This window comes from Mastigoproctus giganteus, chromosome 2 (assembly GCF_048544385.1).
Source record: "Mastigoproctus giganteus isolate SK-2022 chromosome 2, ASM4854438v1, whole genome shotgun sequence".
Classification (NCBI taxonomy): domain Eukaryota; kingdom Metazoa; phylum Arthropoda; class Arachnida; order Uropygi; family Thelyphonidae; genus Mastigoproctus; species Mastigoproctus giganteus.
The window spans coordinates 213,396,371-213,420,734 of NC_143576.1; the positions used below are offsets into that span (position 1 = coordinate 213,396,371).

At 37.9% G+C, this 24,364-nt stretch overlaps 1 protein-coding gene across 4 annotated transcripts in view; it reads right to left on the reverse strand.

The window, feature by feature from the left end:
* Window positions 1-14,681, reverse strand: part of LOC150090046 (uncharacterized) — a 95,173-nt gene extending 80,492 nt beyond the window's left edge. For 2 of the 4 annotated variants that reach the window (XM_090389722.1, XM_090389724.1), the window contains exon 1: window positions 14,561-14,681. The gene's annotated coding sequence lies outside the window, so the exon portion shown is untranslated. Of the gene's footprint in view, window positions 1-13,956; window positions 14,175-14,560 lie in introns of those variants that run through there. The other 2 variants (XM_090389723.1, XM_090389725.1) reach the window with 2 other exon arrangements.
* Between the last annotated feature and the right edge of the window lie 9,683 nt (window positions 14,682-24,364).

The window sequence follows — 24,364 nt, forward strand, 5'->3', positions numbered from 1 at the left end:
AGGTTTGTTGTCGAATGTTCAATACACACGCACACTGTGGAACAGATATTGACACAAGTGTGTTGACATTGGTCTGTACCACGGGGAGTAAGAAAAGTATTTGACACCTTTGCTTCGTATTGTAAGCCAAGACAATGGTATCAGCTCACACCGATCTCAAAATTCCCAGAGAACTAATTATTATAAAAATAGAAAACTTTACATCGCATCAGATAAAAAGAAATAGATACACCTTAAAGGATGTTACATACAGGTTTTTAAATACAGGTGTTGTGTACGTGTGCGCGCACGAGTACCATGGATGTTCTACCGATGATGGTCTTTGAGTTCGCAAAATTAAAATCGAGATTTTAACTTTCGCCCATTTTTATATCCAGTACTCAAAATACTGACCGATGATTAAAATACAGACGAGTAAAATATTACAGGATTTCGGTTATTTGGGTTGGATCCAATTCGAGTAATTATTTATGTAAGAGTAGATGATATGAAACAAGATTTATGAGGCTAAATTATCACGCTGAAGGAGCTTAATGAAAGCTTCTTAATACTAAATACTTCAGTGAGCTATCAGCTTGCGTATAAATTCTTACATCATCCACTATGTCACCATACAAAGTTATGTAAGCAAGTATTTCTGATAATAAACCGAGATATAAAACTCTACCTTGCAGAAAACTTACTTTAATGATTTCTTAAGTAGTTTGCACTGTTATTTGTTATGATTTATATCAGGTGATTTGAATAACAGAATTTCAATTTATTTTCGTTTTATCTAGCTTTTCTTTAATCTTTTATACATACAAAGGGCAAATTTATTCAGACACCTTTTTTCCATTCTACATGGAACAGTTAAAAATGTAATTGTAAATGGCTTTATTACTTACTTATCTGTTGTCGTTCCAGCTTCTTGCCGTTCGATAAGGTCTCTCTCTCTCTCTATACCCATCGCCCTTCACATCTTCTTCTCCTTGACCTTCCACTTGATCTTTTACCCTGCATTTTTAATGTCCTCTTTTGGAAGTCTATTATTGTATCTCTTTGTCTCCTCCACCCAGCTTTCCACCTGCCCCCATAAATCAACAATCCATCAGCAAACATCATAACTTTCATTCTTTCTGTCCCAATCCTTTGCTCCACAGCATCCTCTCTACAGACTTTTAACACTCCCTCAACGACTTTCCAACTCCCTGTTTCTTTAACACTTCCCATACCTTTCTTCTCTCTACTCTATCATACGCCTTTTCAATATCCAATAAAGCCATGCCAGATCCCTTCCATACTCATAATGTTTTTCCATCATTTGTCTCACAGCAAAAATTAGATCCGAGGTCCATCTACCTTTTCTGAAGCCACTCTACTTTTCCCCTATTTCATTTTCAACCTTTCCCCGTACTCTCCACTTCGCTGTTCTTTCGTATAATTTCCCTATGTGATTATTCAGGTTCAACCCTCTATAATTCTCTCACATTTTCCTACTCCCTCTATTCCAGTCTCTCGCTATCCTTTTCTTCTCCCATGCTGCTTTCAATATTCTGTGTATCCATTGCAGCCCGGCTTGGCCAGTACCAGTGCATTTTACAATTTCTATAGTCACTTCACACCCTGCAATTTACCTCCTTTCATATTTTCCATCGCTGCTACCAGTGCTACCACTTCACTTCTTGATATCCCTCTCTTTCCCTCCTCTCTGGCCCTAGTGGCTAGCACAGGTGGTAGAATCACTGTCCTCCCCACACTGGGTGAAAAAAAAAAAACATTAGTTCGAGTCCCTTCGATAACGTAAGGAATTTTTATGGGCCTTTTTCACAACGTGGCTGTGTTAGGCGGTCTCAGGCAAGGGTAGCCAGGTTTTTTCTCCCGAAAACTCGGGATGTTGTTGTAGGTTTTAGGAGCACCAGCGACGAATTATAGTCCGTGTATACGCTCTGTAAACTGCATGTGTTCTGAGGTCGATTTTCTGTTTGCTGGACGAAAAACTCGAGTTTCCAGGAGAAAAAGCCATGCTGCCTCGTCTGAGACCGACTAACTCAGCCGCGTTGCGAAAAAGGCCCATAAAAACGGGATTCGAACTCAGGTCCTTTTCATCCAGTTTGGTGAGGATAGCGATTCTACCAACTGTGGGTAGAAACTCGGGTTTTTCGTCCAGCAAACAGAAAATCAACCAGAGAACACGCGCAATTTACAGACAATATATATGGAGCAATATATATAGCCTTAGTCGCTGATGTTCCTAAAGCCGTACAACAACAACAACCCTCCTCTCCTTCCCCTACATCTTCTTCCATTGTATCTCCTTTTTTCTGATGTTCAGTAGGTTCCTAAAATACTCCTTCCACCTCCTCCTTATTTCTTCTTCACCTGTAATTATTCTTTCCATCTCATTACACAGGTAATATTGTTGCTCCCTGTCCCTCATCCTACTCTTCACTAATCCATATAACACCTCTCTCCCACTAATAGCATCCCACAGATCTTGCAACCAACTCCCAAACTATTTCTTCTTCTCTTCTTTAAATATTCTCTTTGCATCCCTTTTTGCTTCTTTATATTCTCTCTTTCTCTGACTCGTCCGCTGACTTCTTACAACTCTTTCTAAAAGGCCTATTCTTCCTTAGTGTAGCTCCTTTGCTCTCTCGTTCCACCTCTGCGTCTCTTTTCATCTCCTCAAACGCTTATCCTCCCACACACTTTCTCCGTACTCGCGACCAAAGCCCTTTTAAATACTTTCTACTGCTCCTCTACCCTTTGTACTTCTTTATTCCCGTCCTCCATATCTTAATCCTCCTCTTTTGTCTTCTTCTTCTTCTATTTGTCTCTTTCACTGGTGCTAAATATAATCAAATTTCACTAAATAGTCTATGATCACTGTCCATCGCTACTCCTGGCAGTACCTTAATATCCTTCACATTCGACATCAGTGAAATCCATTCATCACGATTAAGTCCAACATCCTTTCACTTAAAGTTAAAGGGGGAATGAACTACTACTTTATTAGGTGCATCTAATAAAGTGGCCGCTCAGTGTGTATACTTATATATAATGTATATAGTAGCTAGTGCCATCTATGGACAGATCTTAATTAAATTATATTAGTAACAGACTAAATCTGGCAATTATTTATTTATTTTATGTTTACTGTAGGTTGTCTTTCATGGCAATATACTGGACTCGCCACCTGTCACTACTTTGGAGAGGTCTGGGTCCAAATCTTGTTGGAGAAATTCTTCGAGTCATCTTCAGTCGAGGCTATAGTTAATCGATCTGAGGAGAGGAGTAATATTTTCTTCCGCGAGCTATATTGAATCTTCAAGGTTTCTCAAAAACAACAAAATTCTTTTTGGTATCTATGATGCCATTACTGTAAATATATTGTTTGATGGACGTCCATCAGCGATGGCACGTCCATCAAACAATGCATTTACAGCATTAATTAGTTCGTCCATCTTACATCTACCTCTGACAATAGGGTTCATGAGAACGGCAACCGAAAACTATATGTCTAGTATTTTTCGAAATGGTGTGAGCTTAAACAAACACATAATTAATATATATGTATATAATAAAAATAGTCACAGTGGTTTGTAGATAATGACAGTGGAGGAGGTGAAGAGTTCCTTCCCTTGTATTCTGGGTTTTTCATCCCTCAAAAGTTAAAACAGGCATAGATTTTATATTGTAAATAATAATGTTACAATAATATGGGGTCTATGGATGACAATTGGAGGGACTGCTGGATGGGAAGTGAGGTACGAAAGTCCATCATCTGTTTCACACGAGCGTCAACTTTGACACGGATTTGCTGTATTGAGCCACATTTCAAAATTTGGATATATCACTTTCATTTTGATTTGCATTAAAATGAGGATGATAATGAAGGCCAAACGAGGTTTAATTCTCATCAAAAACGTCTCTACAAGACTTCATTTTTAATGCATCAAAATTTTCGACAAGATCGTTTTTATTTGCATCACAATGAAGTTCTTCCCGAGCATAAACATTGGGAGAAATTGTGGTCAAGTTCAAGATGGTCTTGAGTCATTGTTAGGGCTGTTCTAACACAAGAGTATCGATCAATCCAGAGCACACTATTTCAAAGTGACCATCAAGCAAGTAATCAATTCTTTACGCAGTGGGACGTAAGAGAGAGAAAATATCGTTTCAGTAGTGTGTAACATGGAACACAGACCATGCTCGAACCAGTCATTTAATAAGCCAGTACTCTCCAGATTGTATTAGACGAAGGGAAATGCCTGCTGCCAGATTTCAGCACCGTAGAGGATTTGGGGTTAATCACAGAGGGCACAAAAGTAACGGAGGTATCGAGGCAAGTGTTTTGAAGCCCTTGAAAGTTTAGTGTTTACTGCAACATTCTGTTGGAATTGGAATTTATTATTAAGGACCGTACCAAGGTCTTTACGATGAGAGACAGGTGGTGGGATATCGAGAAACACAGGCTCAAGAGAGGAGGGATTATTATTTAGAGAGCGCATCATGAAGGCAGTCTTTTGAAGGACATGATTAACAAGTTTTCAATACTTATAGTTCGTATCTTGTGAACTCCTCTGACAGTGTGGTTGTCCTGGAGTAAAACAGAAAATTAATCAGTGTCTCAATGTTTCATCTCACGAAAAACTGAAGGCTGGTTCCTATAACTAGTCTCGAATAGTGTTTGGGAATATTTTTAAAAAATCTTATTGTTTTATCTGTATGCTATTTTTAGAGTAAATCCGCGTACATAAATACACTCTTGAACAAAATATTCTTGTAAAGTTTTAGAAATGAGAATTAATAAAAATATATTTTATACCTAATTTTATTTTCTTAATTAATTAATTAATTAATTCCTAATTAGTGCAAATGCATCATTTTAACATAGTATCTACCAAAGTAGTTTAATTAATTAATTAAATTAAATACTTTAATTAATTCCATCATTTTTGAAGTAATAAATCATTAAACTGAAGCTTTATAAACAATAATAATTTTATTAATTCGTTTTGTTATTTTAAACAGATTATTTAAAAGTTAATTCTAGCAATCGAAAGACCTCAGTCAGAGATAAAAAGAGAGAAAAAAAATAATGCATTAATATTATTCGTGCATTAAAAAATTACACGAATAAAATGGCAGCGGTGCAATTTTATTTTTTTTTAATTGGAGCAATCTAATTAGTGTTCTCTTGAATCGGCTATGACCTTACATGGCTATGTCATCCTATTTGCAATATTTATATAGGTTAATAAATCATTCAGAGAAGTGATGGCTTTTAGAAAGAAAAACGTTTTAAAATGAAATAAATATTCTTTAAATGGGAAAAGGAACTTGACAAACGTTAGACTAAAACTTTAGTGCCATCCAACGACCATTATTTCGATTTCTATTGTAAGACACGCGAAGATAAAGTCATCAATCATGACGTCATTAATCCCTATAAATTTTAATTTTGGCTTTTATTGCAATGTGGTTATATTTGCTTATACGGGCGTCTGATTTATTGATTAATTTGTTTAACATGCAAAATGTATAAATCACTTTTAGGCCCTGCTGGGAGCTTGAACTGATACCATGGCAACTCAAGCCATAAGGTGTGGACGTGTTTGATCCTGCTACACCTCTTTCCTCAGCCCAGTTGAAAAGGTCCCGACATAGTTTCGAAACCAGATCTTTCCACACTAGTTCCAAGTGACAGTCACGGAGAGGGCAAGGGGTTGTTACGGGATTGTTGTAATTTAGTGATGGACACAATCGATTATTTAGATTATAGCAAATCATTCGATTATTTCCATTGTATCCTATATCATTCGAATGATTCAATCGATTATGAAAAATTTTACGATTTCGACAAATCATTCGATTATTTAGATTATTGAAATTTCTCGAATAATAATCAATCGATTATGGAAATAATTCGATTATGCCCATCACTATTGTAATTACGGCAGGATATTTTGATTTATAATTTAAGCAAATAATAAACGGATTTATTATTCTGAGCATCTTTGATTTCATTTGGGTTATTGTTAAAAATGATCTCATCAATCTTCCCTTCAATTAATGTCCATTAATGGTCGATTACATGATTAGTTTCTGTAAAAGAGTCTCAACAACAATCATCATTACTGAACCAACAACAACAACAACAACAAAAAAGGGCTTTATTCTAAATGATCTTCGTTTAACACCTGTGTTGGTACAAAGATAATGATCCTCCCACTTTCCTTTCATGGTGTTCGTTCACTATGTTTATTAGCGCTATGGCTTATATAGAGATTAACGCTTCACACACATTAAGTTATTTCACACGAAGCTGTTTACCCGTTGAAGGTCGTTAAACCTAATCGCTATACAGGTAAAACATATCCTACTGTAATGGACCGAGCAGCAAAAAGTTAGCGTGTCGTCTGTATACAGTCTTACTTTACCTTGAACGATCAGAATTTTTCTAGTGAACACTATGCGTGACTGCTCAAGTATTCTATGTCCTATCTGACCAAATACACACACGTACGTTAAGAAAGAAGGAAAGAAAAAGCCATTGAACTTCATTTCAGTGTCAACCTCTTCGTGTACAATTACTAAACACATCGGCAGAAGCGCTTCTTTATCGGTATCAGAAAATAATGCATGGGGGATTAAATCATTAGATGTCTTCACTGTTTGGTGCCTTTTAGTTTTTATATGGATAATAGGTACAATTCAGTCTGGGACTGGCACGTGTGACTAACTAAAACTTGAACGTTTTTCTGTTTTTTTTTTTTTTTTTTTGTTTTTTTTTGCTATCCCACGAGACACATTTTTTATCAGAAGTACTCGCGATACCTCTGATAGAAAATGCGGTCTCGATTTAGAAATCATTGGTTAACGTTAGCTCTATCTAGAAATCATTGGTTAACGTTAGCTCTATCTAGAAATCATTGGGTTGATGTTAATGTTGATGTTCACACATCAAGCTCGAGATGAAATGTAAATTGCTTACGCATCAAGCTAGAGTTGAAATGTGCATTGTTTGCGCATCAAGCTCGAACTGAAATGTTCATTGTTTGCGCATCAAGCTCGAGCTGAAATTTCATTGTTTGCGCATCAAGCTCGAGCTGAAATGTGCATTGTTTGCGCATCAAACTCGAGCTGAAATGTTCATTGTTTGCGCATCAAGCTCGAGCTGAAATGTGCATTGTTGTCTGAATACGTCAGAACAGAGTCAAATTGCAGTCTGGTGAACTTTTCAAAATACTTAGCATGATTAAAGGCACAAGAAAATAGGCCTACGAACTTTGTGTATTAAAATCATATTTAAACTGCTCAACGTTTAATCATTCGACTGATTGCTTCTGTGTAAACAAAACTATTGTTTTACTACGTATTACTTTATCAACCTAAACTTGTCTATGTTGAACAATATGGAAAATACTTTTAAGAATATAGGCTCCTTACTCCTCATTTCCGTGTTTTGTTTTGTTTTTTTATAAATGGCATCTAAGCCGTACAAAACTGCTATTCCTCTCCCTGCACTTCGTTATCTACTGATGGTTGTATAACATTAAGAAGTTTTGGCCAATCAAAATCTCATAACTTAGTGCTTATCAAGTTTTTTTTTCTTTTTTTCCAGGTGAGTTAGATAAAATCTATCTTGAGACTTGGGCTATGACTCTTGGAACACCGTTATTGCTCAAATGTTTTGCAAACAGGACGTTGATATGCTCTTTGATTGCATTTTGGTGTTCTGCAAACTGAATTGAATTTGCGGTTTCTGATTATATTTCGATTTTTTTTTTCCCTGTGAACCATTTCCTTCGGATCTTCATATTTGCCTTATTACTACAAGCAGAGGTAAGTAAGACCGGAACGAAAACTGCCATTTATGGCAGTTGTCGTTCCGGTCATAGTAGCCTGCCTATTCGTGAGATTTTTATTTCATGCGGTTTATTTTGATATATGTCTGAACAAACGCGTGTTCATGGTTGATTTGCAATATTGTTCGGAATGAAAAACCAGGAATGACGGTCGTGGGAGAAAAACTCACTCTCTCCGCACGAAATTGGAGAAGGGAGTAGGTTTATGAGTACAATTTAACTAAAACATTGGCACAATACGTACTGAGCTGGGTACGCGTGAAATTTAAATGACTGACCTGTCAGGAATTATAATAAATTTTATTCGTCAGAATGATTGATGTAAACTTTGTTCATTCTGGAATTTTTTTTTTTCTTTGTTCGTTCTTGTAAGTAATGCTGACGATGAGATTTTTTTTTTTTTTTTTTTTTTATAATTCTTCAAATGTCAATATTAAAATTTTAAGTGCACCTAATGTAGTTTGTATTGCATTAGTTCTTGGGTTAGTAAATGAACCTTTAATTGTACCTGAAATGATCATATAAGCAATAACAGTTTATAATTATTGGAAAAAAAAAAAAACTCCCATTAAATACAACTTTCTCGTTAGTCGGTAAAATCCCATGAATATTCTGCTTAAACTAATAATTTATTGTGGCAGTGTCACTGAAGGCGAATATTTGATAGGAATTCTGGCACGCAAATTCCCAGATCCAATAGAAATCGATCTATCACGTTACAGAGCCGCACATTACGCAAATTATTCATATCTATAAAAACACATTAAGGGATTGCGACCACATCATTTTGGCTTGCTCAGTGGGACAGCCACATCTCCAGTACTCAGAATGGAAAATCATCGTCGTTTAGATGTCTCTTTAAGATGGCAGGCCGTTGGACGACTTGAAGCCCAGCAGTTGCAGGCGGAGATGGCACTTTGGCTTAATGTGTCACGCACTGTCGTCTTGGCACAATGGAAGTAGTTTCAGAAGACAGGATCCATTACAAGAAGATATGGCCAAGGTCGCCCGAGGGATACGTCAACCAGAACAGACCCGCTATCGGGCTCTAACAGCAAGACGGAACCCTAGGACGTCCTGTCATCAACTGGTTCTTGAGGTTGCTACGGTCATAGGTGAAAATATTTCGAACTGGATTGTGTGAAGAAGGCTCAATTCAAGTGGACACTACACGAGGAAGCCAGTGGTTTGTATCCCATTAAACCTAGACCAACCCAAAACTTGTCGAAATTGGTGCTATGAACATGTGACTTGGAGCCCTGACAGATGGGGTTCAGTTCTGTTCTCTGATGAGTCCCATTTTAGCCTACAAACAGATTCCAGACATTATTTCATCTGGATACAACGAGGAATGCGGTGCCATCCCTCCACATTAGAGAAGGAGACACTTACGGTGCAGGTGGTGTTCTCGTGTGGGGCGGAATAATGATCAACGGCGCACTCCTCTTCGCGTTTTTGATACGGGTACTGTAAATGCGTAGAGTTATCGAGAACAACTTCTCGAACGCTATGTGCGACTTTTTAGGGTTGCGGTTGCCCCGGATTTTCTTTTCATGCACAACAACACAACTGCACGTTGAACTCAAGTGGTGGAGGAATATCTTGAAACTGAAGATACCCAACGATTGCCGTGGCCAGCACGATTATAGATTTAAATCCGATCGAGCATATGTGGAACGTCCTTGGGCGTCGCACTGCACATCGACAGCCAACTCCTCGGTCACTTGGTGAGCTAAGGTCTTCGCTAGTGGAAGAAAGGGATTTGTTGCCACAGAACCTTATAGACACCCTTCTATCGAACATGGTCCACCGCTGTCAGGCCGGTTTAGCCTTTGGAGGGGAACATACGCCGTATTGACACCATATTTTCGAGCATCTTGTATCGACTTCTGTAACGTGGCCTTTTTGGTAATTCTTATGCAACCCCTATAAATATCCCTTACACCTGTCTGAAGCTTCTCGCTGTCTCCTCCTTTCATCCTTTTTATATGGTACACCACCATAACAAATTTTGTCCCGCTTCATCGCAAACTGCACAAGTTATACCAAGTTTTCTACGTGTTCTGTTAAATTTGTCGAGCAGTGTACTTTCTACATTATAATATGTATTTAATAAATGTTTTTAGGCCTACTCCAAAAGTGGGAAGAGATTTTCGTGACCATGACAGAAATAACAGCGTCAATACAGCTACAGTCTATAACCAATCAAAGCATAAGAAAATATTTCATCCTGGCTCTCCAGTTTGATTCCAATTTTGCGCCGTGTTTCCTTCGTGACAGTTCGTTTTGTACTAAATTTTAACCCAGAAAGTAAAGACACCCCATCATAATGGCACTGGTCTCTGATATGTGGAGTCATTGTCGTGAGTTGCCTTGGTATTGACTATCAATAAGAGGCAATTTTCTTTTCTCCTCCTTGACAGCTGTTTCAGTGATATTACCGTCTCATTAGTGGGAGAAGTTTTTCATGTTTTTGTAACTCGTACGTGTTCTGTTACAAGTCAGTGGAATTGTCTGATAAGTGTTTTTCAAAACAGTTACAAACTTCTTTCTGTTATTTTTTTTTACTTATTTTGTCACGTGCGTTTCAGTGTCCCATAATACCTTCACATCTGTGTCCTTTTAATGGAGATTTTATTTTAACCCTCCTATTGTGTGTTCGGGTCAATATGACCCGATGATCAGTTTTGTTAAAATTTAAGGAACTAGAAGCGAATTATTATCGTAAATGATCGTATTTTATTTTAATCGAAATAACTTACATTACCACGTTTCTTGAACAAGTTTCAACATGTGCGTTATGTGCGCGCGGTGAACGACAAGTTGGTGTCTGTTGACGCTGGTGGGAGCTTGTTGGTGCCTTCTCGCATATATCTGCCAGTGTGCACTTGTGTGTCAGTTTCTTGGTAAACATCAAGCTTGGTGCCACTCTAAGAGACAACAGTAAGAAGAAATTGTTGAAGATGTGTACTAAGAGATCGTTAACGGACACTGAAATTGAGAATCTTTTGTATGCTTCTGATGGTAACGATAGTACTTCTGAAGTAGAGGACCATTTTTCTGAAGCAGAGGCGCATAGTGAATTGGATGATGAAGTGGAACCTACGATTTCAGACGAAGCTGTTGTGGCTAATTACGTAACCTCAAAAAATGGCAATATAGTGTGGAACTGCAACACACCTAATCAACAAGGAAGATTTTTGTCAGAAAATATTATTACGTTGAATCCTGGACCAACAAGGTACGCTACGTCTAGAATATATGATATAAAATTCTTCTACTTACTGCTTATTTTTTATGCCAAAAATTGTAAACTTAATTTTGAAGATGTCAAATTTTAGAAGGAAAAAGAATTTATGGTGACCAGTTGCAAGAACTAACAGTAGTTGAATTAGAAGCATATTTTGGCCTACTGTTTTTAGCTGGAGTGTATAAATCTCATGGGGAGGCAACCTCCTATGGGATGGAAATGTAGGCCGCCCTATATTCAGGGCAACGATATCCCTACAACGATTCCATGTAATTTTGCGAATAATTCGCTTTAACGATAAAGGAACTCAATCACAACGGCGCCAGACTGATAAATTAGCTGCCATACGGGACTTGTGGGATGAATGGGTTGCAATTCTACCTACGGTCTATAATGCTAAAGAAAATGTATCAGTAGATTGAGCAACTGGTACCTTTTAGAGGCCGTTGCCCATTTAGGCAGTATAGCCAACAAACCAGCCAAATACGGAATCAAGTTTGGACTTTATGCGATTCTGTAAACGCTTATGCATGTAATATGCAAGTATACCTCGAAAAAAAAGAAGATGAACATCCAGAAAAAGGCCAAGGTAAAAGAGTTGTGCTAGACCTTACTTATGGTCTAAAAGAGCAAAATGTAACGTGTGATAATTATTGTACATCTTACGAACTGGGGCAGATGCTATTGAAAAGAAATATTACCATGCTTGGCAATATTCGAAAAAACAAGCCTGAACTGCCAACCGAATTGGTCTGCAACAGGGAGGCAGTCCTTTCTTCAAAGTTCTACTTCAGCAATAACACAAAGGTAGTTTCTTATATTCCGAAACGGAATCAAAATGTGACATTCATGAGCACCTTCCATCACGATTCCGGTGTGTGTGATAAAGATCATAAAAAGCCGTTTATGATTTTAGATTACAATAAAACCAAAGGTTTTGTAGATATTTTAGACAAGTTGGTTATAACATACACATACAGACGACAAACTAAAAGATGGCCAATGTCTATCTTTTATAATATCATGGACGTTTCTGCTTACAAAGCCTAGGTTCTGTGGTACGAAGTAAATCCAAACTGGAATGCTGGCAAACTTACAAAATGTCGACTATTTCTTGAAGAACTGGGTAATTCCTTGATCACTCCCTTACTGCAAGAAAGAAAACACCTTCCTCAAAGTATTCCTGCTGCTGAAATGGTTAGAAGGGCACGACCATCAACCAGCACTGCCAAAGCAAGGGAACAGCCTACCACAAATAAGCATAAAAGATGTAATTTTTGTTCCTCTTCAAAGGACAACAAAAACCAATATACTACGTTGAAATTGCTCAAAATACGTATGTATTTTCAGATGTACATGACAATTGTTTATCCATTACTGCCGTTCATAAACAAACTTTTGGTCAATAAATGCTACATATATTCTTACTTCTTTTATTATTTAGCAAACACATTACTGGGATATTAATTTAACACCAACAAAACGACTCCCTTAGAAGCTCGGGTCATATTGACCCGAACAGAATAAGTGTAACCAAAATGCGAACACATTTATGTTTATTGAGGGCATTTATTGAGATGCAACCATTAGGAGAATCTCATTGTAGTAGACATGAAAAAATTCCTAACCCTTCGATTCAAATTCCTTTAGAAATTCTAAAAAATCCTTTCAGCATCATCGAGCCTTACAACGAATAATCTTCCAGGCCAAAAATCTTGAGCATATTCTGCAACTGAATACAGTATTACGAATCGGTTTCAGTGATGATGCAATATTTGTTAAAAGACAGTATCAAATCGATTATCGTCTGCATATAAACATATCGTCTGCATATAAACACAACATGTTTATACATGTCAGAACTTTTTATGCTGTATTGCCTTTCTAACGGTTATTTACCTATACAGTTAACTGTGATAACTATCCACTATTTTGCGCATATTCTAAGAAATTATTTGTTATATTTTGCATAATCATTGAATTCCATGATCTTATTAACATATATCTTTCAGCAATTAGAATAAAAAAGTAATTTTGAAATGAGCTTAAACTGTCATCGAGTTATAGGATGGGACACGTTTGAGTGACTTAAACGTGTCCTATCCCATAACTCGATAACAGTACAATCTGATATCATGTTTCAAATTAAAAGAACACGAGAATAATTACAATTTATTATTAATCAATACATTAAAATACAAATTAATTAATATTTAATACTGGCTGGGCAACACTGTTAAAGAATTCAAATACAGATCAAAGGCTTCGGTTGAGTGTGTAGATCAACGATTTTGTAATAAGGAAATAGTTCCTAACATACAGATAGCAACTACCTTGGACCTTGCACTTGAAAGTGCCGAATGAACGCTTCCATGCCCTTGTATATATGATAATAATACTCCTACTACATCTACAAAATATTAAAATTACAAATCAGTTCAATTGAGTTTAAATTTATCATTCTGGTGACTTGACCTTCCATAAACCTTATTTTCGTTACCCATCGAACACAAGAGATTCAATGGACCCGTGTAGAAACACGACAACACTTATATATCTATACAGGGGATATTTTAAAGATGGACTCGATATATTATTGAGATATTGGAAAGACAAATGGAACTATTATGGCACAGGATGAATGAAAACAATTCTGAAACAGTTTTAATAATTTTGATGTAGGAATCCATGGATGGCAGGTTCATTGTTGCGTCAATACAAAAGCAAACTTGCTTTCTAAGACAATCTTTGAGATCTACAAATTACAAAAGTCGAGTGATATTTTGTAACATTACGATCATAAATCTAATTTTGTTTTTAAATCCAGTTATTGAGCAATGCAGAAAATCTTACCTGTTTATTAGCCGTATATAAAATCAGTCCCAATCCAAAAATGGAAGTTTCATCAACCGTCGTTCTTTGAAAAATTGTACGGGTTGTATTTTGCAATGACAAGAAACCTTTTGGTGTAGATAAAAGTCCACTTTGGCTCACACAGGTGTCGGAAATAACCCTAATGATATCAGCTGCAAGTCGGCGCTTAACTAAACACGTTGCACGAGATAAGCAGCCTCCCCGATACGAGGTCACTCGCTCTCTCTCTCTCTCTCTCTCTCTCTCTACTGTTACCTTTCTGAGATAATGGATTACAGAAAACGGACAGTGCGGTAACTTGGCCGACAGTATTTGTCAATATACAGAACCACCCCCCTTGAATGAGTCAGATGTTTAGTTTAGGGTCGGGCACTTACGACACCACCCTCAGATGATGTTCTTAACAGACTCCTGGCGTTCAGACATCCCACAGTTCTCTCTACGTATAGACATTACGAAGATCTCGCCCAAGCAGCCAATCAGAAAAGCCCTTACAAATTGCAAAAAAAAAAAAAAAAAAAAGGAAAAATGATTTAAATAATAATAAAAAAAAAAAAAATGGAGAGCGCAATTCACACTTTACCTGGTCACGTGGTCTGGCTATGAGCTTTCGAATGAGCGGCGGGGGTTAAGACCACTTGTCGAATTTCGTTCCACGGCATCGCACACACGCACACAAAACCGGCGTGCTGCACTAGCTGGATCGCGAGTACACGGACAAAAGTTTGTCAGTACTCACGGAACAAGTGCGTGTGTGACGTCATAATGACGCAGTTACTTCACTGTTGAAAACTAATCCAACGCGAATAGTTGAAAGATAAGCTGGTGGCTTCGTGCTGGGAAACTGGAATCGTGATTTTATGCGGATGTTGTCAGGTTATTGATGTAACGCCAACGATCCTGGGAGCGCTCATACACACACAGACAGACAGACAGACACAAACACACACACACAAGTAATAATACATATCCGATTACCGCTGTAATGCTATTTGCACTGCAGTACTTTTCCTGTTGATTCTCGTTGACAGAATTGCACAAAAGCGGTCTGTAAACGACCCATGTTCCTGTTTTATCGCGAAGGGGTTGCCACTAAATGGTTGTCGTTGACCTTCGTGCCTCTTTCTTTCTTTCTCTCTTTCTGTGATGGACGGAAGTAGCCGAGAAGACATGCGGACTACAGACTCCAACTCTGGAATTTCAGGCTAACGGTTTTTCACTTCGCAGAGTACTACAATGGTATCGGATTTCTGAGCCTTTTTGTAGTTATGGCCATTGCAGTTTTAGATGCCAAAAAGAAAAGAAAGATTCTACCGCTTTATAACATTTTTCCGTATTGAGTAACGACCACAGAGAGAAGAGGTTACCATTTTAAAATGTACCATTATTGAAAACCACAATTGCGAGCCATAAGTCGTATCCAGCAAAACAGATCAACTGACTACAGGATACATGCAACACAGGGACAAAATATGCCGAAGCCTCATGGCCTTAGCTACGATAGGAACTACAGATATCTACTCGTTCTGTAGAAATACAAATTCCCAATCATCGTCAATTTCTTTCCATATATTCTTATAAAACTGTGTTCTAGAGCTGGTTTGACGACCACACTCCTTTTTACAAGATAACACGGTTTTTGGAGCTCTAATTTATTGCTATTAAATATATATAAATAAAAGTGATAAATTAACATTTTATTTTCGATTTCAGTAGACTTCTGTAGCCGAGTGGTCAGGAGCGGGAGTGCAGTAGCACACCCTCTTTGAGTAGACCTTTGATTCAAGCCCTTGACCTCTAAATACGGTCGATCTGCCAACCCGCACTGGATCAACGTGGTAGATTATGGTCCATTTCCTTCTACATGAATTGTTGAGGAGGCTTCCATCCTGCAGTGGATTGATCAGTTTGAAGTTTATGATGGAGTTTTTCTTTAGACGAATATTAGTGTTTAGAGAAATATTCGAAGCAAATGGAGAAACTTTTTGTTGTCTGCAGAAATATAAATAGATACATAAATCATCTTTATTGGTAATATAGAGTACCAATACAAAATTAAATTACTTCTTTCGTGTATTGGATGTTTTTGAATGAAACGAAAATTGGACTATGGTAACAGCAAAGGTTAACAGTTTTATTACAAAGAAGTAATGGAAATTTACAAAATAGTCATTTGAAGTGGTCATCAAGATCTGTGTTCTTCTTATCTTCAAATATGTGCTTGCTGTTAGATTCCCTTATCTAAGTCGGTTCGCTCCTTCTCACTTGTTTGAAGTCAGACCTTTCCAAAAAGAAAGGTCTGGTTTCAAACGTTATCGGAGAATGAAAGAATTTTAAAAGGCTATTCAACTGGGGGCTGAGTTAGTCGACCTTAGACAGAGGAAGACTACGAGAGAAGTCCTATGAGAAAAGTAGTCGATGAGATAGTGAACTCCCAAACAGCAGTTGTTCCAATAAATCCATATTGGTTGTTTTAGGGTCAGGTACTTCAAAATTTGCAGGTGGACTGTTTTTGATTGTCAAATGTTGTCACTGGTGAGGTGAGAACTGGAAAATGATTATCTATAATTGAATCTTCTGACGCGTCCTTTCATTCAGTAGGAAGAATCCTCAACAAATTTTTCGGAGAAAATTTTGAAGATGTCTAGAGGATTTCGTTGGAAAGGATCTCACCAGACTGTTATTGTTTAGGGTTGGTCGAAGTGGAAGGCCAGAATTTGTGGCGTGACTTCTTTGGTTTGTGATTGAATAATGCAGTTCACCATAATTGTTGAATCGAGTGTCCCAGTGATGCATTATGGCTCTGGAAACTAAAGTGCGTATTCTGTGGTCGATTTTCTGTTTTATGGGTGAAAAAACTATGCTACTCTCGTCTGTGACCGACTAACTCACTTGTGAAAAAGGTCCATAAATATTTCTCACGTCATCGACAGAACTCGAACTCAGGTCTTTTCCACACGGTGTAGGGAGGACGACCTATACCGAAATCTCATGGTTTTAGCTACCTTGGCCCTTCGTACACACAATACCACGACTTCATATCCGATCTGTTTCTCAATTACATCTCTCTCTCTCTCTCTCTCTCTCTCTCTCTCTCTCTCTCTCTCTCTCTCTCTCTCTCTGTGCCTTTCTGATTTGTAGAAAATCTTTTAACTTGAGTGTTCTGCGACTGACCTGTTTGCTGTATGGGATGAAAAACTCAGTTCTCCCCATCAACATCGAATTCGAACCCAGGCATGTAAAAAAGGAGAATTTATTATAATCTAGGAAATATGCCAGGTTAGAATCAATCAGCATCTGTTTTATTGTTATATCACAATAGTGAAACAGTGCCCTTCAGGCATTTGCTATATGACATCGCTCGGTGCTGTATCATGTTTAACTGAGGACGATGAGGGGCGTTTTTAGTTCTTTTGTTTTCCGTTGTGTTCCAGCTGTAGATTAAGCCATACTTTAGTCACTTCTCTTGATTAATTCCTCATTACTGTTTTGCATTTCCGGTGAGTCATTTCCTGCTCTTTGGTTCCTTCCACCAATTCTTTAATCACTGTTTAAACGCACCCAGTTGTTTCCCCCTTCTGTTTGGGGCGATTTTTCATATAATAACCCGGGAATGTTTGCGGCTTCCTGTCTGCGAATATCTTTACAGAGATATTTTCCTCGTGATCTTGTGCAGAAATCTTCCAGTTTTGAAACTAAGAAATTGCAAAACTCGAATTCTTAACTTAATTAAGAATTTTATATGCTGTAATTTTAGGGTGATATTATTCGCAAGATGGAATAGCAAAAAAAAACTTACAGTAAAAAACGTAACTCATATTTTAATTAAAAATATATTCATTATACTTTTTTTGTAGATACGACAGTATATATTGGGGAAACAAAGTTTTAAATACCTGATGAAGGTTCCGTTATTTAATTTCGATAGCTGGAAAGCAGTGAAGGCTGGTTAAAATGTACAATTTTTTGATATTATTTTAGAATATTAAAAAACTGTACTTTTTTTGTAGGTTGAAAACCTTTCATCTCTAAAACCAACCTTTCATCCCGAAATGAAAAGCTTTCAAGGATGAAAGCCTTACCTTTTCTGGTACCAATACTAAATAATGAAATATAAGTACACTGCCTTCATTTTAATAGCCATTAAGCAGTCCACGTGGGTAGCACAGTTGGCTGGATGGCTGTCCTCCCCCACACTGAGTGGAAAAGACCTGAACCAAGTCCCGTCGATGACGTGGGGAATTTTTATGGGATTATTTACAACGCGGCCGAGTTAGTCGGTCTCAGGTGAGGGTAGTATGGTTTTTTTCACCCGGAAACTTAAGTTTTTCGTCCAGAAAACAGAAAATCGACCACAGAATACACGCAATTTACCGACAATATACAAGGAACAACATAGCCTTAGTCGCCGATGCTCCTAAAACCCAACAACAACAGCTATTAAGCCTTAGCAGTGCTTTAAACGCTTCGGTTTCAAAGAATGAAAGTTTTATTGGCAGCCGTAAGTACGAGGGGGAGGTGGAGGAAGTCGGCAAATAAGTTAGAAATAAAAAAAGGAAAGCAGGAAACCCTCTGCTTAAGAAGATAAGTATTCAATAAATATTGGTTAGTTTTGGTCATAAAACGTAATGAATGCCATTTTCAACTTCCACGTCATTAGTAAAACGTTTTCCACCAAGCTGTTTTGGACAAAACAAATGGGAATCCCTAGAAACGAGCCCCGGACTGTACAGATGATGACCAAGAAGTTCCATCCTAAATCATTAATGGTCTCTTTGGTTACATGTGCTGTACGCGGAGTATTGCTCTTGCTTTTCCATGCACGTGTTAATAGTCCAGGCCGTTTACTGCCAATTGATTCTTCATTCGTGAAGAACTCAATTGGCAGTAAAGCATTCGCAGTTTTATCTTCTTGTGCATTTAAAAAAATGGACCATAGCAGTCCCAGAAAATATACCATTACCTTCTGTCTGGCGTCCCAGCTCTAACCTTCTTTGTTTGGGTGAACCACACTGTTTCTGTTACGTTGATGCATGTTTGTATGCCAATGGGAACGTTGTGCCAACAATTGATAAAATTCTCACTCTCGTTCATTTAGCATTTATGGATCTAAATTTTCTGTGACTTATTAATTATATAACTCCTTGTCGTAATATCAAGCAAAGGTGGAAGGTTAGATATGTGTTAATTGAGTTAAAAATTTTGATGTTGGTCCCTAATGCTTCTCACAAGGCTGCCGTAGTCGAGTGGTCAAGCGCGCGGGTGCATAAGTAAACGTGCCTTGAGTGACCGGGGTTCAAGCCCGTGACTGCTAAATACGGTGCTGTTTATTGTATTCTGTCTATCTTGCGAACTCCTCTGACCGTTTGGTTGTCCTGGAGTATAAACAAAAAATTTATTTATTTATTATTCCAGATATGAAAGTTAAGATTGCTACCCGATAGTCTAAAACGTTGATGGAACTAATGTTCTGGTCTCACTTGTGAGCAAACTGCACCGAATTTCGGAAAAGTCCGGTCGTTCTGTGACGAACAAATTCTCTGCTTAGACCTTCAGGATGGTGACAGTGTTAATCACCTTGAACTTGGCTATAAAGTCGTGTGCAATGCCAGAAACATTGCATTTAGTCTACTGGAGGTGACCACCCAATGAAAACCAAAGGAACCAGGGGTTGACGTGTGGTGCCCACATCATACAGAAGAATAGCCGATTCTCTGACTTACCAATCATTGTTAGATGGCTGATCATCTGGTGAAATACCATCACTTTGCTTATTGACGACTAGAAGTGGTGGAAATCAAGTTTAGTCTCTAAAGCCTTGGCAATCACCATATAGTAACCTTTCACCATATAGTATGAGTGATGTCTTTTGAAGTTACTATGGGCATCATAGCGTGATCTGATATTCCTTATATTTCGAGAGTACAACTTTAAAACGATTTTCTCAGGCCGGCTACTAGATAGTCCATAGGAACGAACCTACTAGTAACATTCTAGGTGGTATCCGGATCAGCGTGGGTATCACAATTGGTATAATCACCATTCTCCCCACACTGGGTGGAAAAGACCCGAGCTGGAATTCCGTCAATGACAGGAGAAATTTTTATGGGCCTTTTTCACAACGTGGCACAATTAGCTGGTCTCGGGTAAGGCTAGCATGGTTTCTTCTCCCGAAAACTCGGGTTTTCGTCTAGCAAACAGAAAATCGACCAAAGAACAAGTAATTCACAGACATATTATAAATGGCGCAATATGGCTTAAGTTGTTTATGCATCTAAAACCGAGAACTGACCAACTAACCGGCTCAGCTAGTATACAGTCTCGTTTCCTCTGTTCTGCCAGACAGTGACTGGGGAGAGTCCGAGTAGTGTGTGTGTATACAGGATGCACCATGAAGGTCACGGTATGTCAAGAAACTCGATCTATTTATGTGTACGTTATACAAATTTCATTAATTTATACAGAGGGTGTACAAAAACAATGGAAACACCTGGGATAAGTGTTATAGGTATGCATTAATGTGGTGTTAGGCCACCCTTCGCTTTTAAACCAGCATGTATTCTACGTGGAATAGAATCAAATAAATCTTAAACTGTCTTAAGGGGAATATTGGACAATTCTTAATGGAGGAACGTTTCACGTTTCGGTGTTCAAGGTGGAAGAAATTTTCTTCCCGCTCCTCTTTAAATGTACACACAGTGACACAAAAACGTTTAAATTTGGTGATTGTGCAAGCCATGGAGATGACTAGCCTGTTTCATTCTCCTCAAACTAAGACTGGACACATCTGGCTGTGTGTATTGGAGCATCATCATCTTGAAACATAGCATCGTTCGTGGGAACCAATGTTTGCACCATGGGATGAACGTAGTCACTCAGAATATCGTGGTAATTAGTGGGAGTAATTCGCCCGTTCTGGGTGATGATAGGATTTCAAGAATTTCTGCCCAAACCATTGTTGATCTTCCTCCATATCTGACGGTTGGCACAAGAGAGGCAGGATGATGATGATGATGATGCGCTTCCTTTGGCATTCGCCAAACGGCGAATGCCAAAGTTTAAAGTTGATACTTTTGCAATATGGCTGCTCTGATATTCCCTATCAGAGACTTCTTAATTGGTATTTTCTCTTTTCGATCTCCTTTGGCTAAAAATCTCTTTACTTCTTTCTGTCAAATTAATCTGTTGTCTCTATTGTTCTCCAAACTCTATAAATCACTCAGAACGTTTTGGCTTCCTTTCTTAAGTGAAGTTGTTTTCCTTGGTGATTTTAATATTCATGGCTTGCTTCAATTTTTTAGTTGCACAGATCCAGCTTTTAAATGCCGAGGCTTTTTCAAATATGAGTGACTTTTATAACTTATTCATTTACTATCAGCAACCAGAATACTGGACAGTCTTAATCACACACTCAACACTCTTGATATTTTCCTCACCAACAAACTCTCAAAATCTCACTGGTCTCTTGGTACATCAGATCTCTACTTGTTAATGGTCTCTTGGTACATCAGATCTCTACTTGTTAATGGTCTCTTCCTCAATGAAGCCTCTCTTTACCGTTCTCAGTGCAAAATTGGATTCTATGAATGATTTATATTCTTATTTTCCTTGGTTAGATTGCTGTTTTAAATCTTCCGATCCTGATGTTTTCTCAGATCGTGTCAATGAAATTATTCTTGTAAAGATGAAATCCTTTGTTCCTCCTTTCACCCTAAAATCTCGTTCTTTATCTAAATCTTGGTTGTTCAATAAATATTCGAGATAATAATATAGCATATCTACATTCTTACCTTGAAGTGCATCATTACATATTATCTCGAATTCAAATTGGTTTATATCATTGGCTTGTATCCATATCGCCAGCTTTATTTTCTGCCTTCATTGATGCTCGCTACATTTGTAAAATAGTTATTAATGAATCCAAACTTGATTCTGAAAAGACTAAGAGCAGAAAACTTCCTTCCTGTCCAACCAGTAGTCGAGCCTTCTGGTCTCTTGCCAAAGTTATTGGCCACAATTTCTGTCTAACTATACTCACACCTCTGTTACAATCTAATGGTTCTGTTGCATCCTCAGCTGAAGACGAAGCATACTTTAGCACCCTACTTTTCTTCCAACTCTTATATCGTTGATCTTGGCAAATTACCTCAATACCATAACGAACACACTGAACGCAATGTCTGCCGTGGTCTTTCGACAGAAGGATGTTAAAAAACCCTAGCTGCAGACGGAATTTCTCCATTTGTAAAAATAATTAACAATAAAGTTGTTCCCGTTCGAGCTGACCTTGGTTCAAGCTCATGTGACTGCTAAATGAAGTGCTATTCTTGTAAAACCTTTGTGACTCTCCTGGAGTCTAAAGAGAAATTTATGTTATTTATTTAAGGGGAGAAAATTCACTAAGATAATTCACAGCTCAACAAAAGATTCCAACAGAACAAATTCCCGTAAACGAACACTCTAGACCTCGTGGGTCCACTGCCACCATATAAACGCTAGACTAGACCCTTGTCTCTTAAATTTTATTTCTATCTAATTTATTTATTTATTATTAAATCTTTTTAATACGTTTTATTAAACGCCATATAAATGATTTACGAAAGCAATCGAACATTTCCACTTTCGTACAATTTATTAGTCTTAAATAATTAATTTACGATCAAGGGCAAGTGCAAGTCCACATATCTCATTGCATCCATCACAGACACTCTAAAGTGATCTTTTTCTTAGCGCCTGACTGCTGTTTGTTTGTTTTTCCTGCTGCACGGTAAGCAGAAACACATCATAGCAACTGTATCTCTCTTGTGTGGTCCAACTGGAGAACAAGTAGAGATACTTAGCCATTTAACTGACTCTTGAGAAAGATTAAGTTTCTGTAGACTTCTGTGAAACTCTGTTGTTATGCATCTTTCTTCAGCAAACAAGAGACCACATTTATATTAAGAGCGACGGGCGGTATTTGGAAAAACCTCAAACCTAAAGGACTGGAGACAAGAAATTAGGGCCTTTGTTAAGAAGTGGGGAAAAACAGAAGGGTCGAATGTAACGAAATCTAACATTTCTACAGCCAATAGGTTAGTGGTGGAAATATTAGAAGATATCAGAAGTATCTCTCAGAAGTTATTAAGATTTGTTTTGGTCTGCTCTCTAAAGATGCCATTAAAGAAATTCACTTCGTCTTTACTTTTGTCTGCTTCACCTCCTCAAAGAGAAATGACTTCATCTCGAGTGGAAAATCTCAGAAAACACTAGAGAAGATAAAAGATTTCACGAACTTACATACACTGGAGAACCCGGTATAAACCACTCCAGTATTAGATTTGCAGGTCATGTCCGCTAGTCTATGTTTTGAAATGACTGAGAAATTCTAAAATTAAGAAAATTAGGTTGTTCGTGTTATTTTTAAATAATAAAAACAGTTTCACCAGAGGAGGTGACACGTGTATCGGTACAGACTATATCAAGGGTTTATAATCAGTAGTCACAGACTTATGAAATCTTCAGTGACCCAAGGATGTCTGGGGGAAGGTACTCACAATCGCGACTACCAAGTTCGTTTCAAAAAATTGTAAGGCAGTAATAAAAATCTAAAAATGGTTCAGCAGTACGGTTTTACGTAGACACTCAGTACGTAGAACCGTTACTACTGAACAAGAGGCAATAGTATTGACCTGCACTGAACTACCGGACCTAATAGCTTTGGTTTACACAGCTGTACTGCATTCTTTAAGCTGAATTAATAATATCCATTTATAATGGTGTCATGAACGGCGACAGTGGTATCATGAACGGAGAAAAAGCTGTTTACCACTGATGAACGCTTACTCACGAGTCTATAGTGCATTGACTGTCTCGTCTTCTGGTGGTACTGTACGGATCTCTTATTGTTATTAAAGGTTCTGTCTGAAGAATATTCCATGGTGAGTCATCCTGGATGACTGTGTGTATAGACCAAGGATTGTATAGAGGCGGCTTGAAGAGCATTCCGAATATATGGTACAGCTCTCTGTGTCCCAATGGACAATGATTATAACCGTCCATTGGGATCCAGTTGTAATCGCCATCTTCCCCACACTGGGTGGATTAGGCCCCAGTTCGAATGTCGTCAACGACGAGATGAACTTTTATGGGCTTTTTACACTCCGTGACTGAGTTAGTCGGTCTCAGGCGTAGATAGCAAGGTCCCCTAGAATGATTGGGGAAATACCTTTCTATCATGGACAGACGAATTGGTTCTCAGGTGACTCAAATACGACAGTTTGTTTTTTATTGGATCCCCAACTGCAGCCCCTTGGATTTGAAACCAGTCGAGAACCCGTGGAATTATCTGGAAATATGTAACTATATATCAGAAGAAAATGCAGGAAACTCAAAGAGCATTCAGGTA